The 16,907-nt window shown below is 40.6% G+C and overlaps 1 protein-coding gene across 7 annotated transcripts in view; it reads right to left on the reverse strand.

The window, feature by feature from the left end:
• LOC26514435 (Down syndrome cell adhesion molecule-like protein Dscam2) overlaps positions 1-16,907 on the reverse strand; it is a 1,172,063-nt gene that overhangs the window by 1,002,911 nt on the left and 152,245 nt on the right. The window lies entirely within an intron of this gene.

Raw genomic sequence — 16,907 nt, forward strand, 5'->3', positions numbered from 1 at the left:
CGACCGAGGGACGCTGCCGCGTAACGTACGGCTCGAATCGCGGGAATAGATCCGAGATAGATAAGCGAGGATTAGGAGAAAGATATTACGAGGAAGAGTGTTGCACAGATAAGGCAGTTAATATAAGCGATTTAAGATTGTTAGAAGAGCAAAGTGACACGATGTGGTAGAGATCATTGTACTCTGAACATAATACCTTGAACGGATCGTGTTGGGCATATGTCGAGCTATGGCATATGGCTGAGGAGTAGAGTACGAAAGTTTCTAGTCCTTCTACTAAGAACGTTAAAATGTATGCGTGTTAGTAAGTTCTGGCTATCTACATTTCCATAAATAAGATTATATAGAAACATGACAACCAGCATCGTTCTACGGTTTGTTACTGATGGTAAGTTGATTAGTAAAAGTCTACTACGATAAGAGGGGAGGTAAAGATTTGCATCCCAATTAAGTCCCCTAAGCGCAAAAGTAAGGAAGTTTTTTTGTACAGATTCAATGTGATCTTGGTCTACTCCATATTGAGGACTCCAGACACACGATCCATACTCAAGAATTGGACGGACCAGTGATGTATATAACGTTTTAGTTATGTACGGGTCATTAAATTCTTTTGACCATCTTTTAATAAAACCAAGCACACCCATAGCTTTATTAACCATGGTAAATATATGGTCGGTAAATTTAAGTCTCAAATCTAATAGGACACCTAGATCGTTAACCTAAGTTAATCGTTCTAAGGCGTTCCCATAGAGAAAGTACATAGCCTGGTGAGGACTAGATCGGTAAAAAGACATAAGTTTACATTTCGATCCATTAAGCTTTAGGTTATTTGCTAAACACCAATTTTGAAGTTTATCCAAATCGGATTGAAGTCTAGACTGGGCGCTAGTGAATTTATACTGAAGGCATAGCTTAACGTCATCAGCGTACATAAGTACAAGTGAATTAGTTAAGGCAAGGGGCAAGTCGTTAATAAACAGAGTAAAAAGTAGGGGTCCAAGATGGCTTCCTTGGGGCACCCCCGATGTGGCGCGGACTAAACGCGAGGTAACATCTTTAAAGAAAACACATTGGGTTCTCCCTGATAAGTAGCTCGAAATCCACATAAGAAGATCAGTTGGGAATCCCAAAAGACTGAATTTACTTATAAGAAGTGAATGGTTAACAGAGTCAAATGCTTTACTGAAGTCAGTGTATATGACGTCTGTTTGTAAGCCATTCCGGAAGCCATCCGTCATAAAAGATGTTAGCTCCAATAAGTTGGTAGTGGTGGAGCGGCGCTTCATGAAGCCATGCTGGCACGGAGTTATTATTGAACTACATAGGTGTTGCAAATGTGGAGTGATAAGTTTTTCAAAAAGCTTTGGAATTGATGACAATTTAGAGATGCCTCTATAATTAGCAGCGTCGGATTTTTTCCCTTTTTTATGCAGCGGAATAATGAAGGATTCCTTCAACATAAGGGGAAAGATCGAAGTTTCCAGCGATAGATTAAAGAGTTTAACAAACGGTTTGCACAGTGCCTCGCCGCAGTTCTTCAGAACACAGCCTGGTACTCCATCAGGGATTGGCGAATACACGGGCTTAACCTTAAGAAGATCCGATAACACACCACTTTGATCGAAAGATGGGCGAAATATAAGATTGGCTGATTGGATATTATAAGTGTAAGGCTGAGCTAAACTGCTGCTAGGTGAATAGGTAGTTTGAAAAAACTGTGCAAAGAGATCGGCCATTGCCTGATCGGTGTTCGCATAAGAGTTCTCAAACGTAAGCAGTGGGGGAAAAGATACATGTTTACGCTTAGTGTTTACAAAGTTATAAAACTGCTTCGGATCCTGAGTAAACTGAATCCTGCATAGGCGGATAAATAACTCATTTATTATTCTGCGTTATGCACGGTGAAATTGGACCGAGCTACTAAGTATCTTGAATAACTAACTGTACAGCCAGATAATCTATGTTTATTCAAAAGTCTACTCATACTATTTTTTAAGTTGATAAGATGCCTTGTATACCAAGGCGGATTCGTTGAAGCGGACGGATATTTCCACGGCACACAAGCGTCAAAAAATGATTTTAAAGTGAAATAAAATTTTTGTAATGCGATTTTTATATCCTCTCATGCCAGTAAATCAGACCAATCAAATTCCAAAATTAACTTATTTAATTTCATAAAGTCAGCCTTACGAAAGAAACGAACTTTCTGAGATTTAACTGTAGACTTAAGGTCAATAAAGTAATTATTTTCGATTGAAACCTCAAGATTGGGATGATATGGATCCTCAGGGTTAAAAAGGGGCAAAGTTCTGGAAAGAGTAATTCCATCAGGATCAGAAACGAAACATAAGTCTTTCTAACGTGGTTAATTTACCATAAGAATTTCTAACGTGGTTAATTTGCCCGAGTGACATGTCGAACATGCCCTCAGGGAAGTCATGGTGGGAGTTAAGCTGTAAAGACGGTGAATTATCAACATTTGACCACATAAGTTCTGGGATATTAAAGTCACCCAGAGCTATCAGCTGGTCACCATCGGCGATCGAAAACCAAACGAATAGCGGACAAATGTTGCCAGTATGTTGGCGGTTCGGACGAAGGTGGTATGTACGAACTGGTAACATAAAAGATTGATCGGACAAGGTGATTTTGATGTAAAGAAATTCGATGTCACCAAACTCTTGTGATTTTACCTCTTCAGAAGCGAATTTGGAGTCTACAGAAATTAGCACTCCTCCTCCCTTTCGCAAAGTTCTATCACATCTTAAAGTGGTGTACCTACTAGGAAAAACTTCGGAGCTTAAGATCTCCGGCTTTAACCAAGTTTCTGTAAATACAATAATGTGGGATGCAAAAAAAGAACTATCATAATACAGTTTGGGAAGTTTACTACGTAACCCTCTTGTATTCTGATAGGTAAGTGTTAATGAAAACATTCGTTTTTTGAGATTGAGGAAGATGAGGTGGAAGGTTGGTCGGTGGCCGTAACATGTGGGAGTTTTATACCCACAGGTTTGGTTATTTTTTTTTCACCGTTTTTGGCTGATGTTCTTGGACGAAAATATTCTCTGGCCAAAAGCTGGCGGAACAAATCGTCTTGAACATCTACTAAGGGCACACGTATTTTGAAAGATGACGTGTGCCTGGTGTAAGAATATTTGAATTTTGTAATATCCACCACCTTTATGTCGGCTTTTGCTTTGGCTTTGATGTAAGCCGAGATATCAATCTCCGAAGAATCAGGGGCAAGCCGGGAAACAAAAATGTGTTTCGATGGTGGGATCACCTGCAAGGGTTTTGGTGCCGCCGTAACTAATACTGCGGCATCAGTGCGTACCGGCGGTCCGGACGGTTTAGTACCCTGTTTGGTGACTGTTACAGGAGTTTGAATTATTGGGTCTGGGATCACTTGAAGCGATGCCACAGAGGACATATCGGACAATTGCTTATTGATTCCGAGACATTCGGAAGCCGAATTTTTCTCAGGTCCGGCCGTTGGGGTGGCCAGAGATATAAGCGGCTGCATAGTTGTCGGCTGAGCAGGCTGAAGATTTTTCGACCCGAGCACATCACTAAAAGCGGATTTCTTACGCTTTGGAGACTCATTTAGTAGTTGAAGACTATTAAACTGTGTATCAAGCGCACAGAGTTGGTCATTGATTTTTCGAAAACCACTAATCAACTCCTTGAAACTGCTTTTAGTCTGCCTCATGAACGACCTCATTTCGTCCTGAACGGCACGACAACCGTCACAGCAAAAGTGGAGACCAGACCTACGCAAGATTGCATCCGAAACTGAGGCCGTGAACCCGGCACACTTAGCGTGTAAAACGTTTTCACAGAGCCAGCAATGGATGGTAGGCTGGGAAGACGAGATTGTCTTATTGAAAGACTTTAATGCACAGACCAATTTAAAATCCATAATTATTAAAAATTTAAGTAATTAATTTATTAAAAATTATTTAAAATTAAATAATTAATTTATTAAAAATTATTAAAAATTAAATAATTAATTTATTAAAAATTATTAAAAAAATTAATAATTAATTTAAAAGTATTATTTGATTTTATTAATGAGGAACCTTGAACCACTGTACCAAGGAAACGAAAGGGGGAGATTAAAGAGAGCAGTTAGTGCAAGTTAGTAAGATTTAAAGAAATAGAGATAAGAATCTCTATTGAGCGAGAGTAGAAGCAAAAAAATAGCAACAACACCGTAGGAGATGAAGAAGCAGAGCAGGGCTATGTTTGGAAAGTAAATTAAACAAATTATTATTTTACCTCCAAATATGTATATCACTGCACACGCAAAGCGATACGGATCTAAGAAATTGCAAATTGTTTTTATATATGTAAAGAAATAAACACCGATTGTTTATAGAAAGCTTATTGCAAATTTAAAAAAAACGTGCGCACAAAAAAACACGTCCGTCCGCTTTAAGATAAAGAGAGGATTCACTAATTTATGTGTTTAGTTTTGGTCATTTTTTGGTCAGGTAAAGAAAATTTAAGAGGAAAAACTACTAAATTCGTTGTCCAATAGTGTGATAAACAATGATCTGTCTGTCGGTTTCTACGCAAACTAGTCTCTCAGTTTTAAAGCTATCGAGTTAAAACTTTGCACTCATCCTTCTTTTTCTTGCAGGTAGTTAGAAAGATGGGACTTCGTCAGAAGTCACAGATTCTATTATGGACAAAATAATCGGATTTGCCAAATTTCATAAGGATCGGCCGACTATATGCGGCCGATATATATTGCAATATATATATTGCAAAATTATGCGGTTTGGATTGTACTTCCAATATTCGAATTGCAAGAACCTAAAAATCATTAAAATTTTTAAGTTTTAAGATATGGGAAATGATAAGCATGATTTTTTTGTTAAATTTTTAATTTTTAAGATGTGAGCAATGATGGGCATAGATTTTTTTTACTTTTTTAAGTTTTAATATTTGGGCAATGATGGGCATGATTTTTTCTGTTTAATTTTTAAGTTTTAGGGGTTGGGCAATGATGGGCATAGATTTTTTTTTGTAAAATTTTTAAGTTTTAAGATGTGGGCCATTTTTTAAGTTTTAAGGGATGGGCTTGATTGGGATCAATTTTTTTTTTTAATTTATATGTTTTTAATTTGGTTTTTAATTATACCCTTGCAGAGGGTATTATAATTTTGGTCAAAAGTGTGCAACGCAGTGAAGGAGACATCTCCGACCCTATAAAGTATATATATTCTTGATCAGGATCACCTCCTGAGTCGATATGAGCATGTCCGTCTGTCCCTCTGTCCGTCTGTCCGTCGGTCCGTCTGTCCGTCTGTCTGTTTCTACGCAAACTAGTCTCTCAGTTTTAAAGCTATCGAGTTGAAACTTTGCACACACCCTTCTTTCTGTTGCAGGCAGTATATAAGTCGGAACGGCCGGGATCGGTCGACTATATCCTATAGCTGCCATATAACTGATTGATTGAAATTGGCATAACTTTGGTGTTTTTTAAGTTAGAAAGATGGGATTTGGTACAGAGTATAAGGATCGGCCGACTATATACGATCCGCTATATATCTAATAATATAAAATGCGTGGCGCCACCTAGCGGACTGCGACTGAACTGCAAGGGTATATCAACTTCGGCTCCGCCCGAAGTTAGCTTTTCTTCCTTGTTTTTTCTTTATTTTTAAGACTTGAAAAATCAAGTATTTCGAAAAGTACATGGTATTTTAAAAGATGGTCATTGTTTATCACATTATTTGGAAAACAAATTCAGAAGTTTTTGAAGTGAAACTTCTTATACGACGCCGGAAAATGTTGCGTTAAACGTTTAACGCTCCAGTGGAGGGGGAATAGCGTTGAACGCTTAACGCAACTCGGAAGGAGAAGAGGAAAAGAGAAACATAGAGTGCGAGAGAGAGAGAGAGTGAATGAGAGTAAGGTATCGCCAGGCGCATGCGCTGCTATGGCGATACACGTAGCGCGTAACAGCTGCCTAGACTAATATTAGTGCCTATGCGTGAGTGCATCAAGCGTCCTATGTGTCGAAATTTCTTTTTCTTATTCTTATCTCGTATTTTGTTATTAAAGTGTTTCCCATAATTAATTCGTGTTCTATATAATATTGACGCACTACTTGTAGTATTAGTACAGTGAATAGTGATTCAAACAAACTGTTATGCTATTAGTAGTTTTAATAGCAGCCGAATAAATACACGCGTTTCAAATCAGGGTTCAATATATTTATTTTTGGTTCAATTTAACCCAAATCTATGCGGCTCCAATCAACTCCAAATCACAACAAAACACCAAACCAAGAGCTTGCGCAGAAGCTCAGCCAAAGCTCCCCAAAGCGCATACGCTACAAAAAACAATAAAGCGCATGCGAAACTGGGGACAAAACAGAGACGAAACATGCTGATAACAACAGCTGCAGCTTAGCATATTATTATCATTTTATATGCAATCTTTGGTGGCTGCTTGGCCCAACACAAACAATAAAATGAGTGACAGTGAAAATACGCATAACACAGCGGATTCCAGGTTATGTGGTGGTACGTTTCTCTTGAATATTTCAATTGTCCATAACAGATGCACCTTGTGGATCATATCATCTTGAAATTAATATCAATTGGATTGGCAAAAATTTTAATGGTTTGATTTTGAATTGATTTTACAGCGGAAAAAGACAGTGCAGCCGGTGTTTTAAGAGGAGGGAACAGAGCACAATATTATCGTGAATACCGAGCACGAAAGAAAGCAGAACTTGGACTTTGCTTTATAATAAATTTATAAAATGTGAATTGAAGAAAGTGTTGGTCACTCCACCTTATTTTTATCCTTTCCCTCCCGCTATTTTTCTTTTATACGAAATAATATGCATTTTTTGGAATATCGCTAAGAAGTTTCACTTCTTTCGCGCGTAGGGACTCCACGCACACAATTTTTATTTTTTTTTAATGTTTCTTTACTTGTCAAAAAATGACCAAAACTATAAACTTAAATTTTTTAAAAACGAAAAGTTGCTTCAAAATTCTAAAATATGACCAATGGTGGTCAATTGCGTTTATATCGATATTAAAAAAAAAGTCGATTTTGAAATTTTTGATAAATTTTTAACAATGTTCAACTTTAAATAATTTCAAAACGATAGGTGGTCATTTAAAAATATGGATGGTCATTGTTTATCACACTATTGGAAAATGATTTCAGAAGTTTTTTTTTTTGAAATTTTGTTGTACCTGTCCAAAAATGACCAAAACTAAAAATGTATATATTTCAAAAACATTAATTTTTGAATATTTTCCAAATGGGAGGTGGTCATTTCATAATATTGATGTCCATTTATGGCCATTTGATGGTCAATCGATTACACCCTTTTCCCCCAAAAAATATCATTTCACCCGACCCAACTTCTTGCAGCTGGAGATGTCTCCTTTAGTGCATTTCACACTTTTTACCAAATTATATTATCCTCTGCAAGGGTTATACCCTTCGCTAACTTCGGACCGAGCCGAAGTTTTTATACCCTTGCAGAATTTTGTTTGTGTTTTTGTGTATTTTACACCTCTTTACAATAATAGGTAATAGCTTATTCCTGATTGGTCATGTCTGAAGTGAATTGTCGTAAATTGATCCTAAAAATGTTGACTGAAAATATAAATAGCTTCCAAAGTAGAACCAATCAAGAACAGGAATATATAAAATCATGGGTATTTATTGCCATTTAAAATGTTTTACTTTTATGGGTATTACCTAAAATGGCCATATAATGGCAAATCCATTAACCCCCAGATCAATCAATGACAAAAATGTATAGAGTGACGACGTTACTCTACCAGATAGCAGCGTGCAGTATTTTTTGACTGTGCTTTTGTGTGTGAAACAAGTATCTTTATAAAATTGAAAATTACTAAAAAGTTAATAGTATATTTTTAAAAAAGTTTTCAATTTATATGTCGGGTCAAGCAGCCGCCGGAAAGAAGTTTGGCCGGCAATAATTTATTGAATTCGTGACGCCACTTTCATTTATATTTATATTCGCGTCGCCCGCTCTATTCTCGTCGCCCGCCTCGTGCATTCGATCGGCCACCTGCATCTGCCGTCATGCGCTAGCGTTTGTCTCGCTCTCTCGCGGGATCTCTCGGTCGCTCCGCACCGCACTCCCGCGTCATTATTCTAATTCGGTCGTCAACCCTACTCAGTCACATATGTAAATTTATCATTTGTTGAAACGCCAAAACAATTAAATAAATTGTATCAATATCTATAAATCGAACTGTGCTTGTTTTTATTAAAGGCGATATTTAGAACACAAAAATAAAGCTACCGAAAACGCCCAGTAACTAAATTAGTAATTTAGTTAGTAACTAAAGTAACTAAAAAGTAACTAAAAATTATATTTAAAACAACAAATTTGGTAATTTTCCATTTTTATTACTAACTTTTTGGACTAGCACGGTAAAAAGATTCCATCTATTTTACGATTATCGCAGGAGCAAAGCCAACAAACTGCTTCAAATCGTAGAAGGGCTCGGTACGAACAGAACCCCATCTGACCGTCGCCAGGACTTCCAATACCGCTTCTAAGAGCGATGCTGTGTCCCAGAAAGGAATCGCGAAATGGTAGCGCGAGTGATCCGGCGAAAGGACCCAGAGGAGCGCCGTCAAGAGCAGGTACAAAATACTGCCGACCATGCCACAAGAACATGCAAGGGAACAAGAGAGAAACACTGAAGAGCACCGACACCGACGGAAGAATCGGGAAGAGAGGCATCGAGGACAGGAAAGGGACGCCAATAACAGGAGAGAAACCAAGAGAAATCCCATCGGAAGATCACAGGAGCAATGGGTAAACCCATTACTACGTCGGGAATCACGACAACAGCAGAGGATAAGGGAGAAACAAATTCGGCAAATGACAGAGGATCGGCTAATAAACATTAGATTGGATCCCAAAAATCGATTGGATGCCTCCCAAAGGCAGTCACAATGGAATATGGACGCAAAAGCAGAACTTTTGGAGGATGATATAGAACAGTAACGAGAACTACAGCATCATAGGACTCGATCGTGCGAGCGATCTGTAGTACCGGCACATAAAAGAAGGACCAACGGAAATTTTTGTCTGCTGTGGTGGAAAGTGGTTCCGTTCGCAGGTAAGTGGATAATACAAGTTAACATTACTGAATCGTGACAAACACACGGTAGAAATATTGGATAATTATGGGATCACCCTAATGTTTCTAGATGCCGACTCAGCACACCCGCATTTAGGGTCCGTGCCATGGTCATTTTGCCACAATCAGCATTTTTCACTGTCACGCGGTCGGCATTTATTTGAATAAAGAGAATATTAATCCGGCCATCGCCGTTATTTTATTTACATTCGCTTACTGAGATTAAGGCCAGGGGTAAAGGGGGCAGTCAAACTCTCACCGTAAATCTCAATGGACACATCAGCAGTGCCACATCATCGGTGGCCAGCTAGGAGCAGCACTGTTACCAGCCTCCAATTGCCAACTAACCACTTGGACAGCAACCCTGTTTTCGTGAGGCAGTAGTGAAAGTTCCATTTTCAGTTCCTATCATTTGACTTCGCATCCGCGGACTTTCAACTCTACTCATGAAGAGTAGAAAAAGAGTAATTTTCATAAAGAGTAGAAAAAGAATAAAAGAGTACCTTTTTTTAAAGACCTCCTTTTAAGAAGGTACTCTAGGCGGGACTCTAGGACTCTAAAAAGGAGGCTAGAGTACATTCACAATTTCTTGACTGAAACTATTCGACCCACTCGGGTCCTTGAAGCTGTATGGTACTTAATTAATACCGAGCTCTAAAAGCACAACATTTCACTTAACTGCCTAACACAACTTCAAGGAAGTAATGAAATTCCTTTTATTGCGGATGAGTCTGATTGCGAAGCGGCAGAGCAACTTCTTCAGCAGCAGCAGCTATCCCAAAATGCTGCAGAGGTCAAAAAGCTTAACGCTTGACGAAGATTCAGAGGATCTTTAATTTCCAACTATTTCTTGGGGATAATTTTTTAAAGGAAATGCAACCTGTTGGGACTTGTGCCAGCATTTAATATTATAATTATCGCTAATTAGTTCTCTCGGTATAACAAGCCGGAGCGGTCCACTTATCAGCAGCCCGTTATCAGCAGATCCATCTTCTTTAATTCTTCCAGATTCGCATGCGCTTTGTTGCTCTTCGCATGCACTTTGGGAGCTTTAGTAGAGCTTCTGCGCAAGCTCTTAGTTATGCGCAGAAGCGCAGAAGTTATGATTGGACCGCCGCTGCGCTTGTTTTTGTGGTTAAACTGACCCATAATAAATATTGGAAATTTGAATGAAAATTGTTTAATTCGGCCGCTATCAAAAATCTGATAGCATTAAAAAACCTATGCGAAAAAAGACAGATCTCAAATCCTTTTTAGTATAACTTATACTTTAGTATAAACCATATGTATACATTTACGAAATACGGTGTATACAAAATTCCATTTCCAATTCTTTACACAAAAAGTCAGGAGCAATTACCGCTGCTAATCTGAAATATGATTCATTTGTACAAGTTAACACGCGCAGGCAGAATTTAGGAAAAGTGCCAAATTGCATCCGGTGGCCCGCACGCGTAACGAAAGAGGTGCTGACCACGCATTCCAAGGGCAACTGTCCGCGGACCGGCTCGGGCACTTGCGCAACAAGTGATCGTTGCTGGCCGGATACGGAATGCTGACACTGCAACTGGGCAACTGCGCTGCAGCCCAACGAAGGCTTCGAAGTACAGCCCGGTAGTATTCTAATTTAGTCTTAAGTAGAACTCCGCAGCCTTAGCTCGCGTTATATTCTTTGTCAGTAGCACTAGCCCTAACGGGCTTGTGTGAAACAAATGAATCAATAAATTAAATATTATAAAATCCAACAATATAAAATATTATTAACTTATATTTGTCAGTAGCACTAACCCAAACGGGCTTGTGCGAAACAGATGAATCAATAAATTAAATAATATAAAAAACCACACCTCAACCACTTATTACTAACTGGCGCCCAAGCGTGAAAAAAACCCGCACCCAAAATTCGGAAAATTACTACATAAAAACAAAGTGTAAAATTCGGCTACAAGAAAAAGGTAGTCGATAATAAAAGAAATAAACAAGTGAAAAAAAAGAAGCCGAAAAGAAAATCAAACCCCAAAAGCTTCTAAATCCAGACAAAAAATATATTTTCTCTCCATGAAAAATTGTAGAAACAGTGAAAAATAATATTAAAAAAAAAAAAAAACGAAAAGTTCTGAAATAAAATTAATTGTATTGCAAGATTTTGGATCTTGCATAAAACTTTAAATAAACAACGAAGCAGTGAGAAAGGCAGCTGCAGGGACAACCCTCGCCCCCCTCCGCGGGAATAATACAAGTAAAGGGAGCTGTAGGGTAACCCTCGCCCCCCTCCGTGGGAATCAAGAAACTGAAGCGGAGGAAAGCCGACGGCAACTTGCAGAGTAATTAAAAAATAAATAAATATAATAAAATGTAAGTACGCTGTTTGTGTCGTGCAAAATAAATAATATAGAAAAAAAAATTTAAAAAAAAGAAGGAAAAAAAAACAAATAAAAAAGATTCGCTTGGTCTATAGTGACTACATTATTTAAAAAAAAAAAAAGAGAAAATATTTAAATTTCTTTTTTTCTCCGTTTCCTAAAAAACTTGTTAAACATATCGTTTTAGAGAAATAAAAAATAAAAAATGAATACAATAAGGAAATACAAGATTTAAAAAAAAATTTCTTTTTCCCTTTTTCTGAAACCTGAGTATGAAAAAATAAATTTTTCTCTGAAATTCGAGTACGAATAAAAACATTTGCGCAGCCAACTCATTTTTACTATTTATAAAAAGTACACTGGGAAATATTTTTCTTAGTAAAATATTACAATTTTTTTTTACAAAATAATACAAATTTATACAAAAAAAAACCGTAGCAATTTTTATTATGTCCTCGGGAAACTACGTGTCGTCGAAAGAAGAAATAATAGAGGATGACCTAGACGCGGAGGACTCTATTAATTTTTTAGGGTAAAGTCCCTACTCCCGTACATTACACGTACGCTGGCAGAAAGGGAAATAAAGCTTTTAATCGATACAGGAACCTCAAAAAATTATATTACTCCATTCCCGGGGCTGAAAGGCGTCGTGGCTGTGGTCACCCCTTTTAACGTAAAGTCAATTCATGGCTTTACAAAAATCGAGAAGAAATTTTTTGCTTCCATATTCAATGTTAAATCTCCATTTTTCATTCTCAAAGTCCTGAAGGACTTTGACGGTATTATCGGTCTTGATCGGTCTTCAATTATCGGTCTTGAACCTCAAAAAATTATATTACTCCATTCCCGGGGCTGAAAGGCGTCGTGGCTGTGGACACCCCTTTTAACGTAAAGTCAATTCAGTCAAGGCTTTACAAAAATCGAGAAGAAATGTTTTGCTTCCATATTCAATGTTAAATCACCATTTTTCATTCTCAAAGTCCTGAAGGACTTTGACGGTATTATCGGTCTTGATTTGCTTAAACAAGTGAATGCGAAACTTGATTTTACTGCAAATACTTTCCACACTAATAATGGATCCGAGAGAATCCAGTTCGCTAAGGCAGAAAATGTCAACTTGATCAAAATAGATGACGAGGACGTCCCCCCGCAGAAAAAACTGCCTTTGACAAAATGATAGGGGAAAATTACAAACCCAAACACAAGCACTTCCTTTCAATATAAATACTGTTGATACAGTTAAAACAGATGGGGGGAACCGGTGTACTCAAAGTCGTACCCGCACCCCATGGGTGTAACTGAGTTCGTCAACACAGAGGTTATACAACTTCTAGCGGACGGCGTAATAAGGCCATCCAAGTCTCCTTATAATAACCCAACGTGGGTTGTTAACAAAAAAGAAACCGACCAGAACAGGACTCACAAAACTTACCAAGTGGGTGATAAGGTTTTCCTGAAAGCAATCAAACGCCTGGGGAATAAGCTTACCTCACTGTGCTCAGATAGGATTATTGATGCAGACCTGGGGACCACGGTCCTTATTAAAGTGAGGGTGGTCCACAAGGACAATCTACGTTAATCATCCTCACAAGATTTCGACCTACCCCTTTATTCCTTCTAGGGTACAGAAATATTTCTTAATTTTCATACTAATGGCTGTTAAGACGGACGCGACATTTAAACTAAACGATTACACGAACGCGGACTATATACCGAAAGAAGACAATGACATTGTAATCTGGGAAAATTACGGATACCTACAGCACGCAACGAACATGACGACCTACGAGGACTACTTAGACCAGACAGAAGCAATGACGAAGACATTCACAGACGACCACAGAACACCAGTTATAGCAACGGACCTGAGACATATTCGCAAGTTGGTGACCACCCTTAAGTTCCACCATAGGGCTACTAGAAGTATCAATCTAATTGGTACAGCTCTCAAGGTTATTGCAGGTACGCCTGACTTTAATGATTGGGACAAGGTAAGATTTAATCAGGACAGGTTAATGAGGGCAGATGAAGGTCAGACAGAATTAAATATAAAATTTCAAGAACGTCTAAATGAGCTCGCTAACGCAATCAATCAGATTCAGAAATACGAAACAAATAAAGAAATACACTTGTTAGAAATCATTTTAGCCAAGAATAGAATCATCATTACAGACCTAGAAAACATCCTTATGGGCCTAACCCTATCAAAATTAAATATTGTAAGCCCAGCTATTCTAGATGGTGCCGACGTAAGCGAATTCAGAGACAAACAGCCTATTAATATTAATATTAGTTTGGTAGAAATATTAGAAGTATCTAGCATAAGTGTTTTTCAAAATTTTGACATTCTGCACTTTCTCATTAAATTTCCTAACCCTAAGCTCGTATGTAAGAGAATAACAGTCTACCTGGTTCGACGTCATAATAGAATTCTAAACTTCGAGAGCGGGAATTTAGTTGCCGAATGCCCAACACGAAACCTCAATATCGGCGACTGCAAGACAACAAGCCGCATTCTGCAAGAAACTAAAGAACGGCACATGTGCCCAACAGATAGTTACTGGAGCCACCTCGCACTGCTCCACGCTCCCAGGTCATCTAGATCCAATCACCATTGTGGACCACGGAACCCTCATCGTCAACGATACGATGTTAACGTAACGGTGACTGATGACCAAGGCCTGGATCAAAAGGTGTCCGGAACCTACCTGTTAGCGTACTCCAACAAGGTGGCACCAACTGGGCAGCTCACTGAAAAAACCTGCCGTCAGATCCTCACTAGGACCCATAAACTCTGACAAAAATGTGGAATAAGCAAGCGCTTTAATATCGGGACTGGCTACCCCTGCCTCAAAAAGTTCATTTCAGAAATCAGCATGCCAAGTACACGATGCTCACTCGCCGTAACAGCCAAAAAGCTTCTTTAAAGCTATGATAAATAGCCTACAACAAAGCTTCACGGAATTTATGTTTTTTATGCGCACAACTATGCAAGATTTAATGAGAAACCAAAATATACTGATTCAAATGCTGGATTCACAATAATACAATGTAACAAACTGTTTTGCTATGTTTTGCTCGCAACAAACGCCGCGGCTAGCTCACAGAGGTTGAGGGTACGTTCCACCGAATTTATAGATTCGACGTGATTGCCCGAGCCCAGAAATAAAACGGTATTGCTTCTTTTCAAAATAAATCCCCTTTATTGTAATTAATTTACAAAGCAATAAAGAGAATCTCACCAGCTGTCTGGCTCAGCCGACCGACCGCTCGCCCTCCCGTCGATCCCCGATCCCCGCTCCGGGTTGGTGCCAATGCGCACGCCCTCCCAAAGCTTGCGCCCGGCAGGTCGTGCGGTCTTGGTGCCTGGCGCCGAAACGGCTCTCGGTTCCCTTCGTCGGTTCCCTTCGTTCTGCGCTGGTATTCCGCTGCCGCTGCTTGTCCGTCGCTGCTGCTCCCTCGTCTTCGCTGCTCTACGGTTGCCGCTGCTCCCTCGTCGTCGCTGCTACGCTGCTGCCGCTGCTCCCTCGTCGTCGCTGCTACGCTGCTGCCGCTGCTCCCTCGTCGTCGCTGCTCTCCTGTTGCCGCTGCTCCCTCGTCGTCGCCTCTGCCGTTGCTGTTTCTCCGTTTGGGGTGCCGTGGACTCGGAACCTTTGGCTTGCCTGGATTTGCCCTTTCGCCGTGGCCGGCACCTAATCCGTGTTAACAGACCGAGTGGCTCACCTCCCAGGCATACGCCGGGCAGGATATGCTCCTCGCTGCTTAGCGGCCCGATCAGGGCACGAAGGGCCTACCTACCCTACAGGACACGCCCCCGGTCGCGTTCGCCACTCGCCTCCAAACACCTGCGTGCCTACGCCCCGCAGGATCTATGGTAGGCCAGAGGTTTGGGCGTCGCGTCTCCTTTGACTCCAGGTGGTCCGCTGTGCATACGCTTCAGCGCCTGGATCAGGATTCTCTTGACTTCCCGGGGTGTCCCTGCCTGGTTTCACTATTGTGCTTGAGTTCCCGGGTTGGCTATCCCTCGCGTTACAGGATCACACCTGGATCGAACGGTCAGGAGCAGACAAGGCGTACGACAGGCTGATCCGTCGTTGCCGCCACTACACCAGGATACCTGTCGTGTCCGGGAATAACTCCACCCGACTCTTTTACCCTTGGGCCTCAGCTTTGCCGCGGATCCTTGATCCTTTTCCCCTGACTCCTTGCTCGATTCGATGCGCGTACCGCCGCCGGACTTACCCACAGGGGGTCCTTAAGCTATTTTCGTATATCCTTGCTCACTCGCTTTAATAGCCCGCACTTAGGACTGTCGGACTTACCCACGGGGGGTCCTTCAGCCTGTACTCCTAACTCTTCAAGGAAGCTTTCCAACTTGAATGGCAGACTTACCCACGGGGGGTCTTTCACTCACTCTCCCAGCTTCCCTAGAAGACTCGGCCCCGATTCGCTCCAGGGGCCCTCCTTATATAGTGCCAGAGGCGCCCGTTAATCCTTGCGAATCTACTTCCTGCCGTTAATCCTCCGCTCATTCACTTTCTCCGTTAGCTTTCTCCAATCCCGCCGTCGTTCTATTGGCGGGCTTTCTTTATTGTCCCTCCCCCGATTGCCCTGCTTGGGCCTCCGATCCGCATTATGTTTGTGCCGGTCATCGGACTTCGTCCCGATACCCCGCGATCCCCCCCTGGACATTCCAAATGCATTTCTGTGTTTTTGTGCATTTTGTAAACACAGCTGCGCAGTCGCCGGCCGCTTCGTTCCCCGCCGTCCCCGCTGTTTCCTATGACCTTCGAGCGCGGCCGCGGAGGCCCGGCCGGGACCGTTACGTTCCACGGTGATTCCTCTTTCGCCCTCTTCCGTGCGCGACGCCCCCGCATGCCGTCTGCCCTTGATACCTTTCTCTTCTTCCGTATTTCTAAACACAGCAGCGCTGGCCCATCCGACGCTGCAGTGCTGACTTGCTTGTTCCCCCCCCCCCCCGCTGCTGCCCCTCTTGCCACCTGTCTTGGCGTGTGGGAGATCTAATCTCCTCACACTTCCCCCCTTCTTCGGGAACGACAGAAGCTTTGTGGTTCCAGCTTCATGTTTGTTGTTGTTTTGCAAAAATGTTTTTGTTTTCGATTTTTTTTCCCCCTTTTGCGTGTGGATATTTTGTGTGTGGATACCCTTATCCACTTCCCCCCTTCTTCGGGTGACTCTAGGGTCGTTCCCATTCCATTTCCCTATTTTGTTGTGAGTACCGCTTTTTTTTTGTATATATAGTTATATATATGTACTCTTATATATTTTCCATTTTTATATTTTTTCATTTCCCCCTTTTTTATATCTTTTATATATCTTTAATATATATATATATTTTTTTTGTGGTTTTTTTTTGTAT

Source organism: Drosophila ananassae, chromosome 3L (genome assembly GCF_017639315.1).
Source record: "Drosophila ananassae strain 14024-0371.13 chromosome 3L, ASM1763931v2, whole genome shotgun sequence".
In the NCBI taxonomy this organism is placed as follows: Eukaryota; Metazoa; Arthropoda; class Insecta; order Diptera; family Drosophilidae; genus Drosophila; species Drosophila ananassae.